A 16,539-nucleotide genomic window follows, 5' to 3' on the forward strand; every position below is an offset into this window, starting at 1 on the left:
TCACTAGTTACCATCAGTTGCTTTCCCAGTTTACCCAACAAGAGGTTGTGTTTTTTTTGAGAACTTTCGTGTGTCAGGCAGCTTCTAATGTGTGGGAACACGGAAGATGTTCTATTACAGTGAGGAGAGGGCTCGTCTTTGTAAGTCAACAAGTGAGCAAGATCATAGCCCAGTGTCCTGCATTCTGGAGGAGTCAGCAGTGGGGTGGTCCACAGAGGGCTTCAGCAATGTGAAATCTCAGCTGAACCAAAAGTGACAGTGGCCGGGAGACCCAGGAGGAGCCTGTGGACGAGGGAACGCCACGCAGGGGTGCTGATGGGAGACAGGCTGGAACATGCCAGGCTCTGGCCTCATTGGGCTGTGTTCCAAGAGCAGCTCTTCAGGTGGGCCACACCTGCCAGGCCTTAGGCTGGGCGCTGGAAGCGTCATGGTAGCTAAGGCACAGCAACGCCCTCCCAGGAAGGGAGCAGGCTGGTGGGCAGGCAGGTGGGGAGGAGGCACCCTGCACAGGTGCTCCCCTGGGCCGGCTGCTCAGGGAGCGTTGCATAGCCTTGGTAAGTCCCTGGGCCAGACTCACTTGAGCTGGGCCTGACGAGGGGTGGGGAGGAGGCAGCTGGAGAATGTAGCCTGTGGGGAGGCAAGAGGCAGAGACACCGGGACACCTGGGCTACTGCCAAGAGTCCAGCGTGTCTGGAGTATGGAGTGAGGGGTGAGCAAGACGGAGGCCAATGTGGAACCAAGGCAGCCTCCAGGAAGGCCCCAGAGGCCAGGCTGAGAGCTTACCTCAGCACAGGACACTGGGGGCTGTGGGGTGGCCTCAAGCTTCAGCAGAAGTGGTGGGTCTGAGTTTTAACAGATCACTCAGTGTGGAGAACTGGATGGAAGGAGAAAAGCCTGGAGCAAAATGACCAGTGAGAGGGCTGGTGCAGTGCCCTGGGCCTGTGAGAGGTGGCCCGTGCCGGTGGAGACCAGTAGGAGAGGCAGAGATGCTGCAGGCGCTGGATCTGCAGAACACAGCTCAGCAACCAGCAGGGTCTTGAGCTGGAAACAGAGTCACAGTGGCCACTCGTGGAGGTGAAGAAAGAGGAGCAACAGCTCGTGGGAATGCGGTGAGTGTGGTTGGAGAGCAAGGCCTGGGCCATCCAGACTAGGTCAGCAGCCCAGGGCCTGCAAAGAGCAGGGCTGAGGACACACACTGTCATCGCAGCCAGGGCACAGAAGAGAGGGCAGACAGGTGGAAGGCAATGTGACAACATGCAGCGAGGCCCACACAGGTAACCACGGCACAGGCTCAAGAAGACAGGACTGTGATCTCTGGGCTTAGGCAGCAAGGTCTCGGTGACACAGGAAGTGTAGGCTTGAAAGTGGCATGTTGGGTGAGAAGCCAGCATAAGGGAGTGTGGAGGAGCCCAGGTGACAGTGCTGGCGCCACTGGGTGCGCAGAGGAGAGCTGGGACTGCACAGTAAGGAAGGAAGGGACCCAAAGACATGTGCCTGGAGCACCCTGGGTGATTGGTAAGGGCAGGGGCGCACACGGAGAAAAGTGGAAATCATTTAAAATTTGAGTTCCAGAACTGGGAGGCAGTGTTAGCCTGGTGGACTTTTTCACTCTGATGAAAACCAGGCTGGGTACAAGGCACTATGCCAGTGCCCACCTTGCGGAGTGACCAGAACCTCCTTTGCTTTCATTCCTCAGCGCCTGGATGCTGGGTGTCACCACAAGCACATGGTTGATGTTGGGACACATTACATCTCTCACACAGCCAGTAAGTAGCCTCTGCTCAGGTGGCTCAGCCCCTCCAAGTCCACACTCCTCCCCAGGACTGACCTCTGGGCTGTCTTTACTCCTAGGCAGTGGGCTTCTGGGAGAATGGGCTTGGAATATGGGTATAGACAGGGCCAGAAGTTGAGGAAAGGAGGCAAAGGTCCAAAGTCTGGTCACTCTGAGGAAGAAGATGTGGGAGGGAGTCAGGGTGAGCTGTACCTGATACAGGGGACGCTTGGGGTAAAGGGAGACAGGGAATGGTAACACGGAGACCAGGAGGCCCCAAAGCACTGGATAAGGGAAGCGAGCCTGGCAAAGTGGGAGGAGCAGGAGAGGAGCTGCCTGGGTGGCCACCCCAGCACCATCAACAGGGAGGCCTGGGGTTGCCCTGTGGTCAGACCTGAGGGCCTGGATGGTGAGCAGAGCTGACTGTCCCTCTTGCTGGGCTCCATGCACACCTGTCCAGCCACTCCTAGGAACTTCCACCCACTGTGACCCACTGAAGCGGTTCTTCCCTAGGCCTCCCTGTCTCAGTAGCTAATTCTACTTTCCACCCTCTGCTCTGGCCTAGATGTCAGTCTCAAATCCTCATTTCTGCTCGCCCCAGGCAATAGTGATCAATTGCCACACAGCAATGTTGCTGGAATCTTAGTGGCCTGAAGCGCTAGTGGCCCCAGTGACTGAGGGCTGGGTGCACACAGTGTCTCTCACAGGCTGCTGCCCAGCAGAGGTGCAGCTGAGGCTGGGCTGAGCAGGACACCATTCCCTATAGGTTACTAGGCTAGGAGCATCAGCTCATTGCTGGCTACTGGACAGGTGCTGCTCCCTGTCACACGGCCATCGGCTTCCTCAAAACCCCAAGGTGAAAGCCAGTGAAGTCTGCCAGCCAGAAGGAAGGCACAATCTCACATGAACACCCAAATCCCCATTCCATCATGTTCCCTTATCCTGGCAGAAACAAGTCTCAGCCCATCCACACTCTAGAGAGGGGCTACACAGGGCAAAAATAATGTCAGGAGGTGGGGTATGCAGGAGCCACCAGAAAGTCTGCCCAACATACCCCATCACAGTTCATTGGTGATCCTGTGGACCCCACCTCCAAAGTGCCCCCTGCAGCTGCCCATCCACCCTGGAGCCAGGGACCATCTCTCATTGGGCCACCCTGGTCTCCCTGGTCCTTTCTTCTTCAATGTCCATGCTACACATGGGAGATGATGGAGTTCTCTGTGCCATGAAAACCTTCCCCAAAGTTCTCACTGATGACCAAGTGAAGTAACAACTCATCAAGACCCTACCCAACCTGGCCTGCTCACCCCTCTGACTTCATCTCATCTCTGGCCACTGATTGACATGCTCAGACATTGATGCTTATGTTCCTTAGACTCCTTGAGTTTGTTCCTGCGGTTTGGTGTTTATACTTAACTTTCTCTCTGTCTGGAATGTCCTTCCCCAGTTTTGCATAGAACATCTTCTGTCCTTCAGACCCAGCACTAGCCTTGCCTCCTTGGAGAGGCTTGCCCCTCTGGGAGGACAGCCCCAGGCTTGACCCCATCACTCTCAGGCCATTCCAGTGCATCTCCCAGGGTTCCCATGAAGGCCCCTCTGGCTCACTGCCATGCTGGATTGTCACTATCTGTGATTCACTAGTGTTCAGGCTCCCTGAGGACACCCCCACCCCCACTGGTTGTTTTCCATGCTCTTCCCGTTGCCTAGAAGCAGACCTGATGGGCAACGGATCCTGCCAACTATTGCTGAACAAATTAGTCAGTTAATGGCCCAGGAATCAACTTAATACACAGAGTTACATGTCCTCTGCTGCCTGCAGATGACTGCATGACTCTAGTCAGAAAACCAGGGCCCTTTTCATTGACTTTGGTGTGGTATAAATCTGGCCAGAGGAAGTTTCTGCATCCATTATTTTAGGAAGCTTCTTATAGCCCATTGATTGACAGTTATTTACCCCCATGTGTCCCCAAGTTCATTTGATAGTGGATAGTATCCCTGGGACAGCAATACCTGCACGGATGACACTTGGTCAGGGTTTTCACAGAGCCTGTTAATGGTGTGCACAAGGAGAGCACACCACCTCCTGCAGAGCCAACAGAGAGGCACGGTGTTTCCAGGCCCAGCTGCTCTGAGGCAGCACAAAGGGCCTCGCCTGTCACAGGCATGAGTTTCCTGTAAGAACATAAAGATCTATACCAAGTGACAATGAAAGCAACTGGGGAAAAACAAGGGTGTTCAGGAGTGTCATGGAGGCGAAGGAAATTGGAAACATTCCAAGTTGCTCTTTGGGTTGATTGTGCTTCTCACTGAGGAGGCCCATGATTGGCATCCATTAAACACATCTTTGTGTGGGGGAGCCCCATCTTACTCATTTCAGATTTTCCCACCTCCCGTGGGCACCAGTTTGCTCAAGGCTTTTTCTGAAGCGAGTGTGTGTCCTAGGCAGCTTTAGTGGGGAGAGAGGCGCCTGCTCTGATTCCTCAGGTTTGGCCCTGTCTTGTCCTGGTCCTCAAGCCAGTAATTACACGGAAAGGACAGGAAGGTACAAAGGCAAAGCCAAGGAGCCCTGGCTCTGAGGACAGTCCGTGGAGGTTGGCCAGGAAACGAAGCTCCAATAGAGTCCAGCAGAGGGAATTAACCTAGAATGTGGTGGGAAGGCCCCCAGAGAGCTGGGCCGCCTACAGCAGGCAGTGGAAGACCACAGAGGTCAGCGGCTGCAGCGGGCCACCACCGAGGCAGAGGGGTGTTAAGGGCTGAGCTGGATTCCCCAGAGACAGGTTGAAGTCCTAATTCCCAGTGCCTCAGAATGGGGCCTATTTGGAGGTAAGATCATTGTAAATGTAACTGGGTGAGTTCAAAGGAGACCACCCTGGAGTAGTGGCTGCTGATCCAACATGGCTAATGTCCTATGGAAAGGGGAAGACATGGGAAGAGAGTCAGGTGAAGACCAAGACAGGAATGAGAAGGGTCCATGGCAGACCCAGGGACAGCAGAAATTGTGGCCATGCCAGCATCCTGGAAAGGTAAGGCCAGAGTCCCAAGGGACCATAGCCCTGCAAACAACTCAATTTGGGACTTTTAACCAGAACGCTGACAAAGTAAATTCCTGTTGTTAGAGGCTCTCTAGGAAACGGATGTCGACGGCACACCCAGAACCCACACTGGATAATAGGGATTTATATGTGGGCCAGACAGAGGCTGGGACCACAGGGACAGCCTGTCTGTTAGGGTCTGGGAGTATGGAGTGGCCATCAGGCGGGCGAGGGCCAGGAGGGGAGGCAGGACCACCTCTCTCCCTTCCATCCTCCTGGCTCCTGCCAGGGCCTCTTTTTCTCTGAGCCTGGTTGGAAACCGGTTGGCAGGAGAGCCTGAGAAAAAGTAGTTCTCAGGGGCAGGGGATGGACAGGACTGTGCTCTAAGACAATCCTGGCCCGGAGGGCGGTCACCTAGACTGCTATGTGCAGACCACATTCTCACTAAGCCAAGGCTGCAAGGACAGGGCCTCCAGCTCCACAGCCCCCGCAAAGTGGAAGCCATGAGTGTCTGAAGTGAGAAGCCCACATGCAAAGGCAAGACGTTAAAACCCACTGTTGTTTGATTATTAAAGTATTCATCAAATGACCTAGAGCCAAGAAACCACCCGGAGCAAATTTGGGACAATTTCACACATTTGGATCTGGGACAAAAAATATCACTTTTTATCCCTCATTTTCATGAAGAGGACTTGCAACAGAAGTGTTCAGGATTGCTAGGAAACAGTGGAGAGGAAACATAGGGCTGAAGACCTACAGGAATTTAAAAATAGGAAAGTGAGAGATTGAGATTGTGCCCAGTCAAATCTTCAACCAAAATCAGGAAGAAAGTGAATGGGGACTGGAGAGGTCTTTGGGTCACGACCCCAGGTCACGCCCCTGCAACTGACCCCCCCACCTCAAAAGCTAAATCAGTGTTTTTGCAAAGATTTGAAACACTTGTGGACCAAAATAAACTAGGGTCCTTAGAATTAAAACCCCCATCATTCTTTAAGCCAAATTTGGTCATGAATCTGAGCTGAAGTATTCTTTCATTTAGAACAGAAAATAAATATGCATAAACTTATGTGTAATACACTTTATGTTTATACACATTTGTTATTCATGATAAAAGAAGGCGTACAGTTCCACTTGCAGGAGACAACCCTCTTGGAACTCACAGTTTCTCAGGTTAGTCCTTGCACAGAGGGTGGTCCACTGTCTTCAACCAAGATGTTATTTGGACTGCTAATAAAAAGAGGTATTACATTAAATTTGTCAAAAATTACATTCTGCAAAAGAGCGAGGTGGCATGGTCTTTGCTTTCCAACATTTTGAATTAGTTCAGAAACAGAATCGAGAAACCATATGCCCAGCAAGCTGCAGTGACCTCGGCAGGCACAAGTACTCACAGGGAGCCTTGGGCAAATTCACGGTCATTGCACTCACAGGATAATCACGGGGCCTTGCTGATAGAAGCAGGGTCTGTAGGTTTCTGTCAGTGTGATATTCAGTGTGAGAGGTTGAGATTGTCTAACAAGCCCACCAATGCTGAACACAAGCTGCAAAGATTGTGAAATGATAGACAAATCAGTAGTTAGTGGCTGGAATGTCAAGTCCGAGATGTTGCATTGACATGCAATCAAAGACCAGAAATGAGGCCAGGGGTCTGCAGTGAAGAGGCACCAGCCTCTGGGATTTGCACAGAAGGGAGCACAGAGCCCTGTGTTGATCAGAGCAGGAAGTATTTAAAAACTGCATGGAGTTTTGAGAGAGTTCACTGCAGTTAGAACCCACTGAATTGCCATGTCCAGAGTCCTAGGTTGTGGCCTCCAACTCCCAGCCACCCTAGACTGCCCCTCTGGTGAGTTCTGCATTCCCCAAACACAGGAAGCATCCTCAGCTCTCTGAGGTAACCTTCCTAGGATGCAGTGACCCCTCTGCCATTGTGAGGCCTTTGTTCTGGCCTTTCAAGACAGCCAGGCCAGGTCAAGGGCAGGTGGATTTAGAAAGGTCTTGGGGAGTCTCCAGGGGACAGAGGCCTTTGATGAAGGTGGTTACTGTGAGAAGCAGAAAATGATTTGTGGTATCACCCAGTAAACCTCAAAAGTTGCTGGAGATCATTTATCATAGCAAGGTGGGTACATGCCATGCCCACTTTAGAACCGTGGGTGCTTCCAGCAGGCCAGATGGAGCCCAGAAATTCCATCCTGACACTCCCAGATAAATGCTTTTTAGGTCCGGGTTTGGTGGTGAAGCTGCAAACATGATCAGAGTCTCATGGGATATCAGAATGAGGAAAGTAGTTCAAGTAAACATCTGTCTTGAATCTTTTTAGCATCGCAGACCTCTTTGAATGTATGATGAACACTGCAGATTTTGCCTCTGGAAAATAAAAATCCCACACAGAGAAACACACAATTGGAAGGAGGCTGAAGAATCCCTGCGAGTCATGGACCCTTTAGGGGCTGATGGGTTCCTGAACCAGAACCTCCTGGATCAGGAGGTCTTATAGACACAGTTCAACACACACTGGAAGATGAGCAGGGCTTCTGAGGACAGAAGCAACTTCCAGGGTATCCTGGGATGAGCAGCTCACAGTGTCTGCTCCTAGGGAGCTGCTCCCGGGCTCACAGATCAGCAGAAGAGGGTAGTTGCTGTGGACAGGTGTGTGGGAAAAACCTACCCCTTTTCCTTTAGAGGAAATCTCAGCGACTCCAGGATGTGGTGGGAAGAGAGAAGAGAGGGCCCCTCCTGACACACTTGCTATAAGTGGAAAGGCATTCCGTGCCCCTGACCCACCAAACTCCCCGCTCAGCCTCGCCTGCCTTCAACCTGCTGAGAACGCTCACGCAGGCTATGGTGCACACAAATGCCCGCACAGAGCCCCGTTTGTAGGAAGTGTTGAACATGCTGCGTACACACAGGTGGGCATCTGCACACATGGGGGCATGTGGAAATAAAGTACAAGATCCAAAATGCCACTCCCAGTGACTGTGGAGTGTTGCTGTTCCCCTGGTGATCACAGGGCTGGCCGTGGGCAGTGACCCCTGTGGCTGCCCAGCATTGAGAGGGCATCGTACAGTGCACATCGTCAGCTTGGGGAAAGACCAAGGTCTAAGATTCAAAGCAGGGTTCCCATGGAACCAAGAGTATTGTTTTTACACCCCTACACAGCGGAAAACTGTGGTCAGTGGGGACTTATCCCTGCATTTATGGAGGACCTGTGCTTCAGTATGATGAGGATACTCCTGGCAGGAATTGGAACTCAAGTTCTCTTGCTCCCAGGAGGTCCTCCCTCACTCTGAAAACATTAGCCAGCAGGATATTCTTGCCAGGACCCAAGGCACAGTGGTGGGGACCCAGGAGATGTTGCTGGCAAAGCACAAAGTGAAGCTAGAAGGCCAGGGGCTTCCTGCGATGGTCCAACCCTGGGCTTGGCAATCAGGGCAGTTTTGGACACCCAGGAGAAGCCAAGAAGTGAAGTGCAAGCCCATAGGAAGTAGGGACCTTGCAGAGGAAAGAGGCCTTTCAGAGAGACAGGGCCCTGCCTGTGACAGGAGCAGCCAGAGCCCCAGCCTGCGTTATCAGTGGAAGAACAGAAGGTGCCAGGGAGATCCTGAGCTGGCACAAGCCAGGAGGGCCAGAGAAAGTGACCAAGGGTCAGGCTGAAACCCTCAGGGCAGCCCACACCACAGGCTTGACCATGGATGGCTCAGCCACTGTGGTCTCCCTTCTGACTGGCATTCAGGTAAACCCAATGGCCACTGCTCTGTGTTTCCAAGGAAGGCTCAGTTACTGGCATATTTTGTGGGATTTTGGTTTTTCCATCCTCCAAGGGCCACATGGAACAAAAGCCACATCACCTGGATTCTCACTCCAGCCTGGATGTGAGCACTTTCCCACACAGGCGTGAAGCAAAGCAATATGGGTTTTATTGAACTTTGGGACAGCTAGTTAATTAAAAAACAAAAACAGTTCACATTGCCCTTTATAAATGAGAAAATGGAAATAGTCCCCAGGGGAATTAGGATTATGCGTTTTGATGACTTTAGGACATGGGAAGTCTGGTTTTGTGTGGGTCAGTGGTTCAGGTGAGCATCTAGCACAGAGTTTGACCTCGTGAAGAAGGGGGGCAGAAGATCTTCATCTGTGTTATTAATGAAATGAATGCAGAGCCCTTTTCTCACGCCAAGCCCTGCAGAGTAAGTACAGAACTGCACGGTCCTCCTTCCTCTTAGTCTGGGAAGCCAGGAAGACATTACTTGAGAATCCACTCAGGGCTTTGGAGACCGGAAGAGTAACAGGATGCAATACGGGTGGAGCATTGGCCACAACAGGCAAGGCTGGGGTTGTTGAGAGGGTGGAAGAAAGGTTTCCTGCACAAAACCCAACACCGTTCTGTTTCACTGCTCTCCTGAGACCCTTCCTGGAACACAAGGCACATCTGTGCCTGGAAGCAGGCAACAGCTCTGAAGGCTGCAGGGCCTAGATTCACTGGAGCCTGGGGAGGAAAGAGGAGGGAGGTGGCCCTACCAACACACATGTTCGGTCCTGCAGGGTGGCCCAGGAGTAGCCATAAAACACACACCTGCAAAGTACAAGTGGCACAGCCCATGTCCCCTCTCTCCCCACAGATCACTGTCTCGCTATGACAGCAGGTCTTTCTGAGGCACTCCAGGGCCACATCTCCAAGCCTCCTGCCTAGCCTAGGAACACCGCCTGCTGAGCACTGATGGTTCACCTTGGGGGCTGGAGACATCCAGAGGCAAGATCTCCAGAGCCTGAGAGTGTGAGGAAGCACTCTCAGGAACCCAAGGTTTAAAGAAATCTCATTGTTTGGCGCACACATTCAGTAGAGCAACTTGGAGTATGTCCTGTACGTCAGGCATTGCACCAAGGGCAGGAGCACTTGAGGGGCCACGGGCACCCTGGGGAAGTAGCTGACCTGCATCTGGACAGGGCTCTTGTCTCCCCAGAACCTTGGCTTCCTAAAGCACTGCCATTTTGAATTTCGCGATACCTAAAGCTCAAGGCTGCATGAAGGCAGGGGCCGGTTTGCCCTGGATGCTGTCTTCCAGCACCAGTTCCCCGAGAGCCATCCTAAGCCCTACTCAGAGCACATTTGTCCAAGCACTCAGATAATCTGCTTCAAAGCCCTGGGTGACCAGGGACTGCCCAAGGCGGGATCTTGCAGGAACCAAGACACACATGAGCATGTGGGTAGCCTTTCCACTTTGCCACCTGTGTTATCTGTAGGTGCTGACCCCATCCCACCAGCCAGGTCCTCATGCACTTCCCTGATGTCCTGCTACCATCTCACAAGAACTGCTGCCTCCACCCTCTGTTGCAAGTCAGCCCTGAACAGGAGCAGCGGGTGGGAGATGGGCGAGGAGAGCTGCTGGTTCCTCCAGAGGCCATCCGGCTTTTCTGGTTTCTTAAGAGGGTTTCAGCAAACACACTCCTGTTTTAAGCATTTTCTAAAAAGCTACTTTTGCAGACTTCATGTTCTCTTATGAGCTCATTTTTTTGCCCAATGACATAAAGCAAGGAATTAGAAAACCACCATTTCTAATTGAAACATAAAATGGGACAAACGGCGAATGCCAGATTCACTCCCTTTCCCTCACTAGGTTTTTCTAGTTCAGACGACATTTCAAAACCATTATAGGGTCTAAACAATTTTCAAGAAATGGAAGACATGGTCTCTGACCTCCACTATTTTTATTTCTTTTGTTAAATATTTTAAAAATATAATATAGTACTTTCAGGTCTATTTAGAAAGTATGATGGTAATAATCCAAAACCTCACCCCTCATGATCTGTACTCCCAGTTTGGCATAATGCCTTCCGCTCTTTGTGTCTTCACGTGTTTCATTTAGTGACACCCATAAGTTCCATTTGACTTCATAAACCTGAGAGCACCAGCTCCACGGGAAGCAAAGGAAGGTGGCAAACACAGTTTCATCATCAGAAAGTCCTGAGTTCTTATAAAGAAAGAGAGAAAGGAGACTTAAGAACAAAACATTCTCTGCCACTGGATTTTAATTAGAACTATAGTAACCATGTGATGTAAAGTTAGAAACATGCATTTTGTGAGATTAAGTTCTCTAATTCCCACACGTATGTCTCCTCATGTTCCATGTTATAGGATGAGTGCATCCATTTAAAATCCCTAAGTTAAAACCTCACCATTAATACGCGGGTATTAGGAGGCCGGGCCTTTGGGGTGATTAGGATCATGAGGGTATGAAGGTGGGGTATGGAGGTTAGTGCCTTTCTGGGAGTGCAGGGAAATTCATTGTTCTGTTCTGCACAGTGAGAATGCCACTGTCTGCAATAGGGGAGAGGGCCCCCATCAGAATCCCACCAGCCCATAGCCTGGCCCTGGACTTCCACCTCCTGAACAGGGAGGAAGAGATGTTGGTTGTTGAAGCCACTAAGCATGTGATGGGTTTAGCATCCCGAACAGACTGAGACAGTCAGCACTTAATTTATGTCCCACAGTGTGATTTTATAATTACCTTTATTTGGGACCTCTATCTTCATATTAAAATCATTCCTAGCTCTTAAAAGTTTTTTGGAACTATTGTAAAAATATTTTCCCATTTTACATCAAGTTTTTATTGTTAATATAATGCAAGATAAAATTTTGAATTTTTATCTTTAATCCAGTAATTTTGTTTCCCATTAAGATGGCTTTTAAAATAGAAGCTCTTGAGTTTGGGTGGCATAAAATTATATTGAAATTAAAAACAAATAGTAGTATTGCTTTCAATATTTTTATGATTTTTTTTCACGAACAGATGTGTTTCTTTCAACAGTTGAGTTTGAAACTCTTGCCTTAAGGTGTTACAATGATTATATATCAGGAATAGACAATTTCCTACACTGTCAAATATATGAAAGTTGCTTTTGCACACCTTTTTCAACACTGATCTACAAGCAGAATCAGTCCCCATTTGCTTTGACTTATCCCCTGAGTTATGCTGAGTGAACTCTGGCCTCTCAGGTGGCAGAGGGCAGGGAGGCTGAGGTGGACCTTCCTGGAGCCACAGATGAACTGCCACAGTAGAGTGAGAGTGCCCATCATGGTGACATGGGCAAAGTCCCTGCCACACACCTGTAGGTCCAAGTCTCTGAGGACCTGAGGAGCATGGACACTCCAGAATCAGCAGGGTAAGGGACAATTGCACAGAAGACTCTAGCTGTGTCATCTGCCACAGATGTCCCAACCAGCTGCACTGCTTTTGTGCACTCGCTGCTGGGCTTAGGAACCACAGACCTGAGTGGCACTCCAATAGCATGCTCAGCACAGGTGGCCTTCACCTTGGGTGCACAGTGTCTGTCCCACACAGAGAGGAGCCCTCCCGGGAGCAATGCTTTTTTTGCCTTCTTCCCTATACATTTTGGGAGCTGCATCCCTCCAAGTGTTGGCACAGCCTGGTTGGATTTGAATCTGACCTTCGGCAGCTTCTGTAGGAGCCAAGGCAAAGAACTCAGCTCTGGCAGAGGCAGCCAAACATAGTGATGTGCACCAGAGATAGGCGTTCTCCTCCCCTCGCAGGTTCTATCCAAGGCTCTGAAAACTTCATGAAAGCCAAACTGCAAAGCCCTGGCGTAGAGGAGCCAGTGAAAGCTGGACCTATCCTTTAACCAGAACACAGACACCATCCTCCTTAAGTATAAGGAGAATCCATTCGATGTGTCTGGTGCTTTTGGGGGTCCAACTGCACACAGCATTTCACTAAATGCAGGGGAACAGCCGTGTGTGTCAGCCCACAACTTAAGACCCCACCAAAGCCCCATGTGCATAAAACTCCATGGAGCCACAGTAACAGCAGTTCTCTTCTACTGCAGGTTGCCAGCTTGCCAAGACTTTGGGGTGGGCACAGGGGCCTGGTGAGGCTGCTGCTGGGTCCCAAGAGGTCACTGTGTACCAGCTGCAGGTGTGGCATGTTGAAGAATTTGCCCATGCCAGGTGTACCAGAGAGGAGCACATCTTCTTAAGACAGGGAACAGCTGACGGCTCCTTGGAAAGGCTCCCCTGCTTACAGAGGCCAGGTGTGTCCCCCACCCCCCCCACCCCCGTCAAAGTTTTTATGAATTATTTTACTGCAATGCTTACTGAATTGACTAGAACATATAACATCATATTGGACTATAATGCAAACAGCAGAAATCCATGATATTCATTGTATAAACTGAACTGATTTTGTATTTCACCATTTAGAATATTTTCTGTTTGTGTTTGACAAGTAGATTTTTCAAGTCATCAAATGGCTACAACTTTTTAATTCTTTCAGAGTTCCTACTTAGAGTGACTATTAGGTTTTCCAAATGCTTCTTAAGGATCTATTGATAGGACCATATTGTTATGTTTTAAATTATTTTAGTAGATTTTATAGTATCAAACCATCCTTGCAATGTATGAGCAGATCCAAGCTGGCTGCAGTATATTAATCTATGCAAATAGTCTTGAATTGTATTTTCTATATTTTTATTCATAACTTTTATCTGTAATCATACATAATGTTGTTTGAGATTTTTAAATATTATCTATTTGTAAAACAATTATTTTGACCAGAACTCTGTATTAAAATTACTCTAGCTTCATGACTGACCCAGTAGGGAGGCTTTTCTCTTTTCATGTGATTGGAATTGACAGTTTAAAGAGCAGTGAAACCATCTGGCCTCTAGGGCTGGGCTTTGCTCAGTGCTGGAATCCTCTGGATGTGGACTTACAACACCAGCTCCTCCGACGCCTTCCCAAGACTGCAACTCAGCCTCTGTACACTCTCTGCTTCATCTTGGATCAGTTATTGCAACTCACATTTGGTTAGTAGTTAAACATTCCCCCAGGTTTTCAAATTTGTTATTAAAAGGTTGTATAACCGCCTAATGTATTATATGTAATGCACTGTATTTACTTATGCATGATGTCATGTATTAATATCATTATGTCCTAGTACATTTGATAGGTCAAATGTTATATATATTTGTATAATTGTATATTACACATATGTTTTGTCTCCTCCCTTGTTCTAATCATGCATTTTTCCCTTCAATCTTTATTTTAAAATTTTATCATAAACAAATTTACAAGGGGTTTGTCTAGTATACTGGTATTTTCACAAACTAGCTCTTGGGTTTATTATTCATTCTTTTATTTTTGCCATTGTTTTAAAATTATTATTATGCTCATTTTTTTCTTCACTAATTTCCTCTTCCTGCTTTCTTTTGGTTTATTTTAATTGTTTCCCTAGTTTTCTATAATATAAAGTTTCATTATTTTTAATATCTCTTTTTTAATGCAAGCTTTTAAGTTTCTTCATATTTCTCTAGGTAAAATTTATGCAATATTTTAGCTTTGATGACCTCCTTATTCCAAAATTTCTCTAGGGGTATATTTCTTAATTTTTAAGTGTGAATTTTATAACGTTTTTAATGTATTTTATAATGATAAGAAATCCTTTCTTTGTTCTATCAACTTACAAAATAATTTTTATTATCTATTTGACAGATTATGGATTCATAGATTTCATTATGGTTTTAATTTTGGTCTGTAACTTGTAACTGACTTAGAGAAGGGAAGGATATACTAAAATCTCCCCAGAATATAACATTTTAATATAATTCTTCTATTCCTAATAGGTTTTGCTTCATATCTTTAACTGCTCTTTTGTGTGCATACAAAGATCTATGAGCCTTTTGCTTGCCTGGGTTGTCTGAGAAGCAGACATCGGGATGGGACTGAATGTGGTGGAATCTTCCGTGGGAGGTCAACGTAAAGGAACCGGGAGAGGCTGGGGAGGTGTCGCCCGTAGTACAGCTCTGACTCCAAGTACGGGGTTGCTGGGGGAAGGCAGGTGGAGACAGAGCATCTTGGACGGCAGGCCTCATAAGAGTCCATCAAGGCTGTCAGCAGGCCAGGACCATGGCTGGCTGTCCTGGAATGCGTGCCCTCCAGGAAGGCTGGCTGGTACTGTGCTGCTCTCCTCCCTGCCTAGGAGGAGCCACCTGGCAGCCACAGCCTGACACGGGGTGCCGGGAGCAGCAGCCATGTGCTGGTCATATGTGCTCCCTGTGGTTGAAATCAGGTGGTGTGTCCAATGACACATGCATCCATGTGCCTTCTTCAAAGAGAAGCACGACCTCTGTTATTAGCCCAGTATTTTAGCATTTTCCAAAGCTATTAGCTCTTGGGATCTTTTCTCCTACAGAATATGGGCAGCACATTCTAAGAAATGCTCTTCTCATTGCTCATCCTTTGACAGTGCCCTTGTCATGTCTGAAATATTTCACCAACGATATCTATGAAGACAGAGACAACACTTATGTCAAATTTGCAGCTGACACTGAAAAAAAAGGAAAAATAAATCTGACCGACTCCTGTAAGTCCTTCTACTTATGCACAAGTGCAATTCTGAAGGCTTTTTGAAAGGTCATTTGATCATAAATTCAAAGTAAGGGAGTCTGTTTTAAGTTTGCAAGGCCCAGACACAGACGTGAGTGGTGACCTCGAAGCATTAAAGCCGGTGTACATGGTCTTAGCTGGTGTTGTTCTGAAGTTTTGAGGCAGTTCATCCCCAGGCCAACTCCTGAACATCTCTAAAGGTGCTTTGGTTGCTCCTTACTGTGAAGCCAGCATACACTTGTCTCTCCTCATTTTGATTTTGTGCAGATTCAAATGGCCATGATTCCATGTGGTCATCCACGGCTGTGACCAGTTTCCTCAGCAGAAGAATCACATTGCTTTGCTTCTGACTCTTGGCTTCAGGCCACTCCGTGTAGAGACTAAAGCCCATGGGCATGGTTGGCCCCAGCGTGGCCCCAAGCTCACGTCTAGATCCCTGGTGCATCAAGGCCCAGAGGTGGCTTTGGGGGAAGTGATGGGGTCAGGAGGGCTTACCAGGGAACCAATCCTTTTGATGGCTTAGCAAGTGAAATGGGCCATTGGGAGCTGGTGGAAGTTGTCAGCTGAGGAGGTAGGTCACTGGGGGACGGTATCTTGTCCTGTCCCTTTCTGTCGCCTCTCCCTTTCTCTTTGCTTCCCAGCTTCCATGAGCTGAGCGGCGTTGCTCCATCCTCCTTCTCCATGATGCTCTGGCTCACCTCAGGACCAGAGCAAGGAGCCAGCCAGCCATGGACTGAACCTCTGAAACCATGAGCCCAAGTTCTTTCCTCCTTATGTTGAAAAAAGTTAACACACCTCTGAAACCTGAAGTCCACCCAGAAGGCTGATCCCACCAGGGCCTCCAGTTGACCTGCCCACCACAAGCCTCTCCTGGTCTTCCTGTCCCTGTTGACTGTGCAGGTGTAGAGCTTTACACTGATTCACTTTCTGCCCTTGAGGATTGTCCCTCCTGTGGAGTGACTCATGCACAGCACCTGCCACTTCCCCACCACATTCCATTTTTATCAGAAGCTTCTTCTGATTTCCCTGTAAGTTTCTAGGTATGAATTCTTTCTATATTTTATTGGCACTTTCAAATATTATGGGTATAACAATGCTCCTAAAATGTCTCAGCAGTAAACACAGACAGCTGAGTCTAAAATGAGTCTGCAGACGGCTGATGTCATCTGTTGGTGGCAGTGGGACCTGACACAATTTGCTCTGGAGGAAAGCTTTGTTTATTTTTACTGAAGTTTATTGGTTGAAACTTATGAAGAGACACGATTCTATATTAAGCTGGGGACCTGAGGGGACACACAGGTAATGCTACCTCTGGCTTCCTGGCCCTCAGAGAGACAGCT

General features: G+C 48.6%; 1 long non-coding RNA gene across 2 annotated transcripts; it reads left to right on the forward strand.

Moving 5' to 3' along the window:
* Positions 1-322: 322 nt before the first annotated feature.
* On the forward strand, positions 323-15,162 carry LOC124084679 (uncharacterized). 2 transcript variants are annotated; one of them, XR_006849188.2, is made up of 4 exons: positions 323-554; positions 857-1,109; positions 1,697-1,766; positions 12,643-15,162. It is a non-coding gene; the product is annotated as an uncharacterized LOC124084679 (long non-coding RNA). The 2 variants fall into 2 exon arrangements; XR_006849187.2 differs by having other exon boundaries at positions 479-1,109.
* Positions 15,163-16,539: the final 1,377 nt, after the last annotated feature.

The sequence above is a fragment of the Marmota monax genome, unplaced genomic scaffold, assembly GCF_021218885.2.
Source record: "Marmota monax isolate L192 unplaced genomic scaffold, Marmota_monax_Labrador192_F-V1.1 WCK01_AAM20220418_F8-fsc00071, whole genome shotgun sequence".
Lineage (NCBI taxonomy): Eukaryota > Metazoa > Chordata > Mammalia > Rodentia > Sciuridae > Marmota > Marmota monax.